The sequence below is a fragment of the Colius striatus genome, chromosome 4, assembly GCF_028858725.1.
Source record: "Colius striatus isolate bColStr4 chromosome 4, bColStr4.1.hap1, whole genome shotgun sequence".
NCBI lineage: Eukaryota > Metazoa > Chordata > Aves > Coliiformes > Coliidae > Colius > Colius striatus.
In genome coordinates this window covers 3,891,130-3,903,638 of record NC_084762.1, presented here as the reverse complement: position 1 = coordinate 3,903,638, position 12,509 = coordinate 3,891,130, and the positions used below count along the sequence as shown (strand labels likewise).

The window sequence follows — 12,509 nt, the reverse complement described above, 5'->3', positions numbered from 1 at the left end:
TCTTCCTGTGTCTTTATCTAGCTCCCAGTCATCCCAGTTGCCTGCTCTGCATTTTATCTCAGGCTCCTAACTCCTCTTTATGCAACTGGGGGCAACACAAAGTACTTATACAATGCCATAATGTTTCGTGCCCTCGATTTCTTCCCTGCTAACAGTTTATATGCTGCTTTAGCAGATGATGGGCACTGAACTGATGTTTTCAGAGCCTTGTCCCCACGACACAAACCCTCTTTCCCGAGAGGCAGGGAAGCTCACCCAGAACACACCGTGTACATGTGTACACACAGAGATGTTGTTTTCTTAACGTGCGATACTTCACAGCTCTCAGAATCAAATTTACTTTGCCCTTTTCCAGTCACTCACCATCATGAGGTATTTCTGAACTCTTTGCAGACAAATTGCCTTCTTGCTGCCTTGAATTATTTAGTAGCATCAGCATACTTCATTATTTACTCAGGTTTTCATCTTATTTTATGAGTACAGTCCCAGCACACACCACTGTGTGATGTATTACTAGGCTTTGCTGTGAAAGCTGGTCACATACTCCTTTTGCTTCCTGTCTTTTGCCAATTTACCACTCCATCTGATAATCTTATCTTTTGCTAAAAGACTTCATCAGAAACTTTGGGGATATGCAAGCAAACTGTATCAGTGAGATCACTCTTTTCCGCTCTTTTCCAGATGACAAACTTCATAAATGTTGATGGTGTGATTCCTTCCCCAAAAGCTCTGTTGACCATGCCTTTACATCGAATTTTAACCATGTGTTAAACCTATTACTTTCTTTTTCATAGCTGCAAGTAATTTATCTGGTGTGGAAACCATCTCTAGTTTTCCGGACCACCTCCCTGCCAGAGGCTTTTTTTAAGTAGCAGCATCGCTTCTGCCACTTTCAGGGCCTCAGAGATGATGGAGATCAATTGTCAATGTCAGAGTTTCCTCAGAGCTTTTGGGTACCACCACATGAACGTAGGGATTTGCTGTTAATTTTTAGGATGTATTTTAAAACCTCTTCCATTGACATTTTGATATTAAACAGTTGCTGGGACTCGTTCCTTCAAGTTCCACTGTGCAAAATTCCTTGTTTTCCTGTAATGAAATTGGATCCAGAGAATTAATTTGGGTTCTTGTGATTCTGGCTAAATTTCCTGAGGTTTGCAATCACAAAACTGCCCTAGATTTCGATTAACCAAAAGCCCCCGTCCTTCCTGCTGAAGTGTTATGGATCATCAGGAGTTAAAGAAGTTGCAGAGGGAAGAACTCTATTAATTCAATTGTTTATTCTCCTTGTCTGCTCTGAGATCACTGTGGTGACTATGCCAGATAAAGTTATCAGTGGAAACTGGGCATTCTCTTATCTCTGCTACACCCATCAGAGAAATACCAAGATATCTGGGAGACATTTAAAAGCAGAGATAAGTTAATATTTCCGCCCCCCTTCCCCCCATCCCAGCCTCTCACTTCTTTTACCATTTCTTTTGTAGAAATCTTTTTGGAACTCCTCTTACTGACAGACTATGTGGGGTAATTTAAAAAGAAACTGAGTTATCTATACTCCCAGACAAGAACAATTAATTGACTTGTATGGTTCCTTTGCATTAAGACCACTGCTGTCTACTGATAGGACTTCTGAGCCTTTTGTTTTCACCTTTAAGTGATTCTGGGCTCTGATTTTTTCCATGTTGTGGACCTTTAATCATGAATTGCCAACCAGCTGGAACAGCAGGAGAAGGATAGTTCATCCACTCTCTGTGTTCCAGCTTGTGTCTGTGAGAAGTGCACAGAATGGAATCGCTTCAGTTGGCCGGCTCCTGTCTAATGCTGCAGAGAAATTACCAGCAGCTTATCACCTCAGCAAGTTTTAAGGTAAGCTTAGCAGCTAAGTGTTGATACCGGGAATATTTGTCATCAGCACTCAGGGGAACCATTCACACCTCGGATTTGTATAAACTTTACATCTTAATGTGAAAAACCATATGCATCCAACACGTGTAAAGCTGCATTTGAATTCAAATGAGATTAAGAAGTGGTTCCCTGACAGTCTTGCTTTTAGAAGTCTGTGCCACTGCCTTGCTGCTGAAGTATAGATTTATTTGGGTCCCCAGTGATGCTGGATAACTTTTACTGTGATCTGCTGAACTTAAAACAACAAAAGCAACAGCAAACCTTAGTTCCAACGGTAGGGGCCACTTCTGCCCACCTCAGATTGCTCTCCCCATACAACTCTGCCATCGTTAAGGTTAAGTCCAATAAATGCCCTTCGTGATACTGATATGAATCAACCGAGACACATGTAAGTGGGAGATGACAATAATTGGAGAACCTTGATGACTAAGGAGTTGCTAGCTCAGGGACTCCCAAACAACAACCCAGCCATCTGGCCAGCCATTCAGCTGCCTGCTGTGAAAGGCTCTGCCTTTAAAAACTGCGTTATCAACGTTACAATAAAGCAGCAGCAGCAGCGCTGCAGCATCAGGTCGAAGAGCAGACAGGACTAAGGGATCCATTATTTAAATACAACCCTTTCAGTCAGGAGGCAAAACCCAGAACCCTCCCTTAGCACTCAGCCACAAATAAACAGAGCTGGAATAGTTACTTCGAGTGCTTCACGTTGCTGGAGAAAATCAGATTGGTGGTGCTGTGTCCTTTCCATCTGTTCCTCGCTGCCTTCTCCTCCTTCCCAAGGGACTGGAGAAAGTATTGTGTCATACAGAAACCAGACAAGATGAAAGGCACTGCCAAAACCCATACATTTAAAAATTAGCTAGACTACTGGGTGCTTGCATAGGTGATGAAAAGGATGTAAATTGATGGGAACAAAGCAACCTCTGGTAGCAGTTAGATAGACAAAGGTTTGTCTTGGCCCCAAGAACCACCATGGATTACTTTGTGCAAAAATGGATGCTTTTGTACCCACTGCTGTATGAAATAGTGGCTCCAGGACAGAACTTGAAGTACTTGAGTCTCCTTCTCACAGAAAACCAAGTGTGGTGAACGAGGCTCTGTGTCTTTTGATGCAAAAGTGGATGTTTTCCTCCTGGGTAAGCCAGTACAGACCCTAAGACAGCTTTATTTTTTCTCTTGTTAAATGAGAACAGCTGAAGTGCAACTGCCAGAAAAAATAATCTCCTCCCATCATCATCTTTACAAGCAAGAACTTTATTTACTGTGTAGAAGATTCACTGGACATTTGGTGAAGCTGCTGTAAGAAAGCAGCACCCTTCTGCTGCAGTGAACACATGAGCTGCTCAATGCAGATAATCCAAGGCTCCTTTCTTTCAGGCATTTAGCCTTACTAATAATTCAGACCTTCCTGGGCAGAGACTGTAAATGCTGTCGGATTGCAGCAGCCCAGCAAAGAGATTTCCCTTGCTGTTCTGCGAGCCAGGTACTGGTTACAGTCTTCACTTACTTGAACTAAACGTTAGCTGTAAGCAGTGTATTTGTAATGAAAGAACAACTAATATGCAAGTATGGTAGGACTTGGCAGGGTCCGTGGAACTGTGTGATAACACGCTGTGGGGAAAAGCTGGGAGGCAGGAGACTTGCCCATATGATTTGGGTGATTCAGAATGTATCATTACACACAGGAACATACATGTGTGTGTGCACACGCCTACCATCAAATGCTTTCCACAATGGCTAAAGAAAAACACGAGCCATCAATGTGCCCTTCTGTTCTTGAGGGGAAAAGAGATGGATTTTACTCTCATAACTCATTTGTGTGATCTCTGATTAAAACATTTATGCACTTAGTGTGCATGTGTTATGCTCAAGTGCTGGTTTGGGGCACAGTTTTACTTCTGTGGAAATTAATAACAAAATCTCAGTTCCCTCTGCTGTAGGAATGGGTTTATAGGTTCTCAGTGGGCTCTGAAGGTTGGGCACAACTGTGGCTAAACAATGTCAAAACTAAGACCCTTCTACCAACTCTAAAGTGAATAGGAAACACACTTGCTTTAAGTGCACTTAATTTGCTCACTGTGTATCTGCCTCTCTGTGATAGCAAGCAAAACAGACACAGGGCCTCATTCCCCACGCCTGGTTTTATGTCAGGAGGAGACTCCAGTACTTGAAGCTCTGTCCTGGAGCCACTATTTCATATAGCAGTGGGTACAATTCCAACCTCCCTGAGCATCACAGCTCTCAGGAAAAGGGGAAAGGTCCCAGATCAAGACTGAAGGTGTATCTCATTTCTAACTTCATCCTCATGATCTGTGAGCCAGCAGTAATGGCCAGTTATGAAAAGGAGGCACACAGTTTAAGCTTGATGAATCCACTGGAGCTCTCAGGATGGCTGTGTTTTGAGCTTTATGGTTGTGGTTGCTCCCTCGTTCTTGAATCCCATGGGTGTCCTTCACCAGTCCTACACAAAAATTCAGGGTTCCATTTTGGGTGGGATACTGGCCAATTCTGTGAAGAAAAGTTGACATCTTCCCTTCTCTCCAGGTGAGCTCTCTGGTGTTCTGTTTCTTTGGAAATCTATTTCTCATCCAGATAAAAGCAGAGAGTGGGTGAACAGGCACTGGGAAATGCAGATGCCTCACAGACATCATTTTTTCTTTTCTCAGCAAGGTAACGTCTGTTCCTCAAAGTATTTTATTTTCTCTTCTGCTTGCTTGGAAACAAGGTCCAGACAAGGACCAGATGGTTTTTGTCAGCTCCAGGATGGATTATTGAGTTGTGTCATGCCTGAAGCTGAATGTGAAGGCAGTATGCAAGTTTTGGCTGGTAGAGAAATCGGCTGTGCACTTTCTGGAGGGTTCAAGCCTGTGTGCAAACTACTCCTTGACTGATTCCCAGAGAGCTTTCAATGCTTCTGCTTTTCTAGAACAAAAGTACAAGTGTTTGCTGTATGGGTCAGCCCAGGTGGATCTAGGAGCTGTCTTTCTCCTGGTCAGTGCAGATTTCCAAGCCCAAGATGAGATGTGAGAGGAGCAGGAGTCCCCCCTCCCCTGCCACTGGGGCCCAGCTGTGCAGAGGAGCATCCTCCAGAGGAGAAGAAGTGAACCCTGCGTGTGAAGCACTGAGAAACCATCTTTAAGGAGCACCTCTCTTTTCTGCTTCCAGGTCAGAATGCCCTTTTATTCCCACAAATTCCTCAATCCCAAACACAGTTTTGACTTTCTAAATGCCAAAGTGCTAGATACCACAAAGACTGCTGCTGAGGTTTTATGCTGACGAGGCTCTGTTGATGACAGACAGTACATATATAAGGCTCATCTTAATTTCAAACACTGATATCCAGTCTCCTTATGTAATCTTCTTGTGCCTAATTTTGGTCTCCTGTGGAAACAGGCATTGCAGAGGCTCAGAAAGGGGATTGGGAATTGATATGCTTACAGACAGGAAACCCTTTTACTCCTAGCTTCAAAGCTTGAAAGAAAAACAGGGTGAATAAAAGAGAGTCTTCAGAGTCTATCTTCTGGCCTAAGGCAATGGAACAACCCTATAATAGGTTCCTTTTTTTCCCTTCTTCTTCTTCTCAGGCACCCTGGTAACATAAATTACTTGTGTTCTGTCACAAGATCACATTAGGGATGTGTCACGTAGGATCCCACAATCTCAAGGCATGACTCTGAACAGCAACAGAGAACCATGTGAAGCCTCACAGAGTTATGAATTCAGCTCGTGTCACACCCAGGCACAGGCAGATATGCAGAATGTGCCCTCGCGAATTACAGCCACCAGGAGCTTGGGCAAAAACCCTACTTGACAAGTGAGCTCTTTGTCTTGATAATTCCCTTAAAACTACCCACCAAAGAGGAGCAGGTTTGCTCTTTCATACCATTCAAACACCTGCAAGCACAGCCCAACTGAAGACATACCCACAGGACCCGCTTTAGGGTGGTCCTTGGTGGCCCCAGGTTGCTACGCTGACGATTCAGGTGGCCTCCTTCTCTCCCTGCCATGTTGTGTGTAACATTTGGGATGTCTGCTTCTCTTCCAGTGCCCCTTTTTTCCTTGGGAGCTGCATTCGTCCTTGAAACAAGCGCTGTGTGGATGTCTGTGTGTGGGAGGAGGTGGGGAGGCATTGGGGATGAAGTGGGACACCTTCATGGAGTACTGTACGTTAAATAACAGACTGAGAGAGGGAGTGATGAGTCTCTCAAGGAAGCATAAACACTATGTACTCATTAGAAGACTCATTATAAATAAAGTACAGGGAAGGTGCTCTGAGAGCAAGCTTTTTCATTGGTATTTATTAGGACAAAGAGCTCCTTTAATAGGGCAACTGAAAAACACTCTGCTGCAATCATTAATAGGCATTACCACTTTTACTGACTTCTTGGGAACAGTTTTGCCCTTCTCACTGCCTCTGCATTAAAGGGACAGGCTCTTTATTCCATGTTTATTCCAAAACTACAAACCAGGCCAAGAACTGGAGGGAAGGAGTGCAAAACCCCCCAAACTTTTACCTCTCGGCCCAAAGGCAAAGCTTCTCTGATGGAGTGAAACACGGTGGGCTGCTGATAGACTTGGATAGGCTCTCTGCATGGTTTTCCTCTATTTTGGGAGCTCCAACTGGGTACCTCAACCCACCAGAGGAAAAACATAGCAAAAAAAAAGGGGAGTAGGAGAGAAAAAGAGGAGCTTACTCTCTGAAGTTTCACCGTGTATCTTATCATTTCTGCCAGGCTGGAGCAGAGTTGTCTGCTTTAACTGAGCAAGGTGGGTTCTATTTTGGCACCTGATAATGATAGCCATCTTCTCTGCCAGGTTAACACAGCCTTCTTCAAACTGAGGCAACTACCAGCCTCCTGGAACACTGCTGTGAGGAATGGGAAGGTCTGCTGTAGGCACTGGTACATTTTTTCCCTCTCTCCTCGGTGGAATCTGAAGGTATGAAAATACTAATATTTTTTTCCTATGATTGTTTTCCTGCTTGTTGTTGGATTTTGCCAGGCTCTGCTTGATAAATGTGCATGGAAGGCTGAGCACTGCCAGCCTAAAGGGAAGTGAACTTTGTCACTTTCCTTTAAAAAGCATACACACGTGACTCTGAAATGACTGTCTCTCCCATCTGCACGGGCAGGAGCACGTGGCAATGTTTCTGCCTTGCAGAAGGAAACTAAACAGGTGAAATGGTTTCTTTTTCTGAAAACCAGTGCCTGAAACTGTAAATGTTGCATCCCTTAGAGGATACTGTCCCTGTAGGAGTGCGGTCACCACAGCGAGGTGCAGTGAGAGAGGCTTGGAGTAGTGTCTCCTCTACCAGCTGGATGAATAGCATGGTGCTGAACCCAGGCTGATGCTTCTGGGCTGGAGGGACTTGCTTTAGGCTGTCCCAAAACATGGAAAGCGTGGAGACAGGACAGCCCAGAGGGGTCTGTGCCAGGCACTCATGTGAATTCTGCACAGTGCTCCTTGCTATTTCCCAACTTCTTTTGTCCCAAGGTGAGCACATCAGTGACCAATCAACCCTTGAGAACACTTTCTCTGCAGTCTCACTCCTCTGTTTCTGTTTCCTCTTTGCTTACCTTTTCCTTCTCTCCTCTAGTCCTGTGTGTACGGTTCAACACTGGATGGTTCCCTCAGTCCCGGGTGTGTGACGGTGCTGGCTGAGACCAACAGTCTGTCCTGTTTCTGAAAGGAGACAGAAGTGGGTGCCATGAAGAGTTTAGGAACAGTGCAGAAAACGTGAGTAGAAGTAATGCCTTTGTCTTTTCATATAGCATTAGGCTTACTTTGGTGTTTATTTTGTCTATAGAGAAGCTTACTTAGAATGAAGAAAGTAATCTGGAAGAATTCTCTGGCCCATTATTTCTCATTCTTGTTGCTGTCACACAAAATAAGTATCTCTTTCTAGGCTGTCTGTGCTATCTATTTACTTAGGCAAAGTATTGACCATTCTGCTACCCAAATAACTTTCCTCAGCTGTCTGCAGTGAAGGTTAATGAGAGAACTGTCAAAATCAGTATTCAGCTGCGAGTTTTGTCTTTGTGAGAAACCTGCAGCCTTTTGGTCAAAGGTTTGCTTTTAAATTCATGAACTTAAACAAGTGCATAATGCTCTTCAGGCAGGCTTGGTTCATTTGAAATCAGGCTTATATCAATTTAGATTAGACAGACAAGAATCAATGCAGGCTGTTATCAATGCCAGCCAATGTTAAATTGAACTGAGAGTGACCACACCATGGTTTACGTTCGTTTAATCACTGGTTTACAAAAGAACTTGCATTGAACTGCTGTGATCATCTTGTAAAGAAAGGGCTTTGTTTTACCCCCAGTCGTGTTGCCTTAAAACCCAGGAGGTTTTAAGGAAGGTCACATCCAGGGGCTAAAACATCACAGTGCAGCAGTACTTGCACCAAGCGAGGTAGCCCAGGGTTGTGCTGTGTCTTACCTACGTAAGCTGGGCTACAAGCTGACTTCCAAGGTACAGCTGAGCAGGACTGTGGGCTGTGTGGCAGCTGAGAGGTACGTGGCAGGAGAAAATGTAGATGAGCATTTAACCCTCTTCCTGTTGACCTCCCATTTTCTGCTGGTGACTGCTGGGCTCTGGGTGGCAACCACAGGACACCAGTTGCCATTCCCTGTAGCTAAACTCAGAGCCTTCTGGAGCAAGTGGAAAATCCCCTCAGAGATTCCTCTCTAATGTAGGAGGAGATTGCTTTGTTTTCTCAATGGTGGAGAGGGGGCTGAGTGTTTGGCCATGTTGCAAAATCTCTTTGAATTTCAATTTGCAGAGTAGACCTAAAAAGCAAAATAAGGAGAGATTTGACCATCAAGAAATTTTATCCAGGTTCCCAAAATCTGTAGTCATGAAAGAATTGTGGAAAGCTGTGATTAATGTCCTAGCTGCCTATGACTGATATAAACAAGCAACACTCCCCTCCCCCAGAGAAACCAAGGGGTGGGAAAAAACCACCCCAACCTCCAAGAACATTACTTATAGCAGGCCTATGCTGAGTACCTAACTTCCTTGGAAAAGAATCTGGACAACTTCCCAGATAACATATCTGTCCCTCTAATTTCTGTCTCAAGCATGGAGTTGCTCAGGGAGGAACTGCAGAGGACTGGTGAGTTATTCTCAGTGTTTATCAGGGTAGCACCTGGAGGTGATCTGATCTCCCCGCCTCCTCAAAAAAATAAATCTGTCTTCCCTTGGCGAGCTCACAAATCTGCACTCAAACCCTTCTGTGCCAAACATGTGCAGGTGTACAGTATGTGTGTTACTACTGAGCCATCTGCAGCCTCCCCTGCATGGCAGTTGTTTTACTTCGGAGTTCCTTCCCCGACCAAATGGAAGTCCGCAGAACAGTTTCAATAGCACAAATTAAGAAGCTAATGCTTTCTCACAGTGAGATCAGCTTTGCCTCGGCTCACGTTGCAGGAACAGGAGATTTTTTCTCTCATCCTGCTTGTTTCACTAAAGAAAATACGTGACAGGCAAAGGAAGTGATACCGTAGGGTTTACCTTTATCCCCCCACACGGGGCTTTTGTTGCACAGACAGACCCGCTGAAGGGAAACAAATGCCAGGTTCAATTTTCACCCTGAGGGCTTTTAGTCGTCGTGGTCTGACTGCACTGAGAGGGTGTCCACCCCCAGACCTGGTCCCTTCAGCAGTAGAATCATGGAATCATAGAATGGTAGGGGTTGGAAGGGACCTTTAGAGATCATCTAGTCCAACCCCCTGCAGAAGCAGTACCCCCTCCTCAATCTCAAAATCACGCCGAGCACCCGCTGTCAGATGCACAAGGCATCCCAGCTTCCCACCCCTCTCCCAGAAAGCACTGGCTTCTCCCCAAACTGAGGCATTCCCTGTTTCTAGCCTCCTCAGCTTGTGACATGCTCAGCATTACTGCAAGCAAGAAATGCAGCCCCTGTGTTTGGAAGGGAAGGAGGGCAGTGTGTCCCTGAAACCCAGAACACCACCCCTTCCAGTGCTTGTTCCAGTTGGTGCAACAGAAAGCATCAATGTGCCCTCCTGTTTCCAGTGAACCCCAAGGAGCTGCCAGCCAACACGCTGAGCTGGTGACATTGATGGCTGACTAGATGAACAAGAGTGCACTTTGGGGACCTCCCCGTGGTCTGTCATTCACTAATGCTGTCCTCCCCTCGCCTTCCCTGGGCTTCCTGGGGAGCCAGCTGTTCCCCACACACCGGGCGGCAGCGATGCTGCGCTCGGGAGCATTGCACAGCTGTGAGTGCTGACCCAGAAACAGGTAGAAAACCTGTCCCAGTGCCAGCAGGAGGGAGTAGGGATGACATGTAATCTGGAGGCTTCTAGAAGCATCTAAGTACTTCTGCCTAATCATAAAATCCTACAACAGTGAGGGCTGGAAAGGACCTCTAGAGGTCATTCAGCTCAACCCCCTGCTAGAGCAGGTTCCCCTTGATCAGGGGGCACAGGAACATGTCCAGGCGGGTTTGGAAACCTCCTGGGAAGGAGCCTCCACTCCCTGCCTAGGCAGCCCATGCCAGTGCTCCATCAACCTCACAGGAAAGAAGTTTTTCCTTGTTTTTAAGTGGAACTTTTTGTGTTCCACCTCATGTCCATTACGCCTTGTCCTGTCACTGGACACTACACAAAAACGTGTCTCCCCATCCTCCTGGCACCCACCCTTTAGGCATTTATGTGTGGTGATGAGGTCGATGTGGCTAACGTGGTTTCAAATCCCCAAAGCTGACCACAGGGCAGGCTACAAATAACACATTCTTTTTTAAAACCCGACCCAACAGTGACAAACTTTCAGCCCTACTGAGCAGATTCAGGGTGTAACATTTTCAGAGAGCTCTTCCTAAGAAAAGGCAAGTAGAAACTTTTCTCTGTTTATAGTTCCTGCTGTTTCTTTAGCCACCACTATGTAAGCCAGCCTGGCTGCAGAAGCACACTCTGCCTATGCCCATGCCTAGCCAAGCTCACAAAGAGAGGTAGAAATTGTGACCAGATGAACAAACTGGTGTGTAACTGCTTCAAAGCAAGTGTCAGCTGAACATAGTCCATTTCTGCTCCTCATGATTACAAGAGCTTGTTTCATTTGCATGTTTTCCACCCCCTTGTATGGTTTGTATTTTAGCATACAAGGTATTTTAGCAGGAGAGACGAAAGGATGGGTTAGACCATATCACTTGATGAAAAGGAAGAAGTTTAGGATGTGGGATGATGTGTATCAGTGGGAGAAACGTGTCAGCTCGGGCTGAAGTCACAATGTTCAAAATGTAGAAGCCACACAGCAAAGGTGTGCTTCCCTAAAGAGTCCCAAACTGACTCCCAAATTTACAGAGATACTCCTTTATTTGTGTCATGTAAATAATCTGGAGAGCATAATACTGCATGTAAGGAGTTGAGCTGTTTATGTAAGGTTGTGTTGCATCAAACCATACCAGACTGTGAGAAACACTGCCTGGATTTGCTGAACAATAGAGAGAGCCTCAGCCAGGTCTTCACTTCTCCCAGTGCCTACTAAGTAGTGAGTGTTTGCATCTCTTACAAAGTCAATAGTGTCTCCAGTTCTGAGAAGGCACTTTAGATTTCTTCAGTTCTGGTTCGCATTCTCTTTGCCTTTTTGCTTTTTCTCCCTTCTTTTTCCTCTTTCCCACCCTGAACTTCCTTTTGCGTGTCGGTGCCAAAACAGAACAAGGAAAGGGACAAAAGTAGCCCAAAACTGGCTTTCAGTTATGATAGAAAGTTTTTGTAAATGCATTTTATAAGTTCTGGTGTGTGTGTTCCTTTTACTAAAAAGATTTACTAATCCCCCTGGAATGAAAATGATTCGGAAAAAAACGTCAGTTCAAAGTTATTCAGAGGAGTAATTAGTAACCTCAGCCAGCTCTTAGAAATATCTGTTTAGGCCAAATCCTTCTGCACAAAACTTTCTAGTGACTTATTGTGTCTGCAGCTCAGCCACAGCCTGACCTTGGGTAGATATTCTGTTCACCGCTCATCTCTGCAGGGAGGCAGCCATTAATCTACTGTAAACATCACTATTTTGGTAAAATATCATCTTCCTCCCCTGCCCCCAGCATCGCTTTGTGACTGTGATTTACAAAGTCTCACATTCAGTGGAAATGACCATATATATTGTTTATGGCTTAATTACATCTCTCTTTCCCTGCAACAGGCAGGTGTTACCCGCACAGAGCTTCTCAACTGTCCTTGGCTCTGCCTGGCAGAGGGAACACGCCCTCCACAAGGCAGGGATGCGCGAGTAAACATTTGGCAAGGGTACGTTCCTTTCCGACCTGCTCCCTCTGTGCGTGGCCAAGGGTTTGATGTTAGCAAAGGGATTGTGTTCCTTCCAAAGGAGCTGACCACTCTGCTGTGTCACTGACACCAATGTGGCAGTTTCCGTGTGCGTGCTATCGCTGTCATTCCCACGCAGAGGGACTGGCCGTGAAAGGGAGCAGTGGCATCACTTTCCAGACAGACTGAAGGCGATGGCTTGTCTTACATGTAGCGTCCTTTCCAACCTGACAGTTGCCAAAGTGACTGCCTGCCAGGGTCTAGCTTGCATTTTGTTTCCATTTTGAAGTGAGCTCCAGTCAAAGCATTGATGCTGTA

The 12,509-nt window shown here is 45.3% G+C and overlaps 1 long non-coding RNA gene across 1 annotated transcript in view; it reads right to left on the bottom strand.

The window, feature by feature from the left end:
* Positions 1-8,653, bottom strand: part of LOC133625394 (uncharacterized) — a 40,924-nt gene extending 32,271 nt beyond the window's left edge. The window contains exons 1-2 of the long non-coding RNA XR_009818698.1: positions 8,347-8,653; positions 7,482-7,587 (exon numbers count right to left, since the gene is read on the bottom strand). This is a non-coding gene — a long non-coding RNA (uncharacterized LOC133625394). The remainder of the gene's footprint in view (positions 1-7,481; positions 7,588-8,346) is intronic.
* Positions 8,654-12,509: the final 3,856 nt, after the last annotated feature.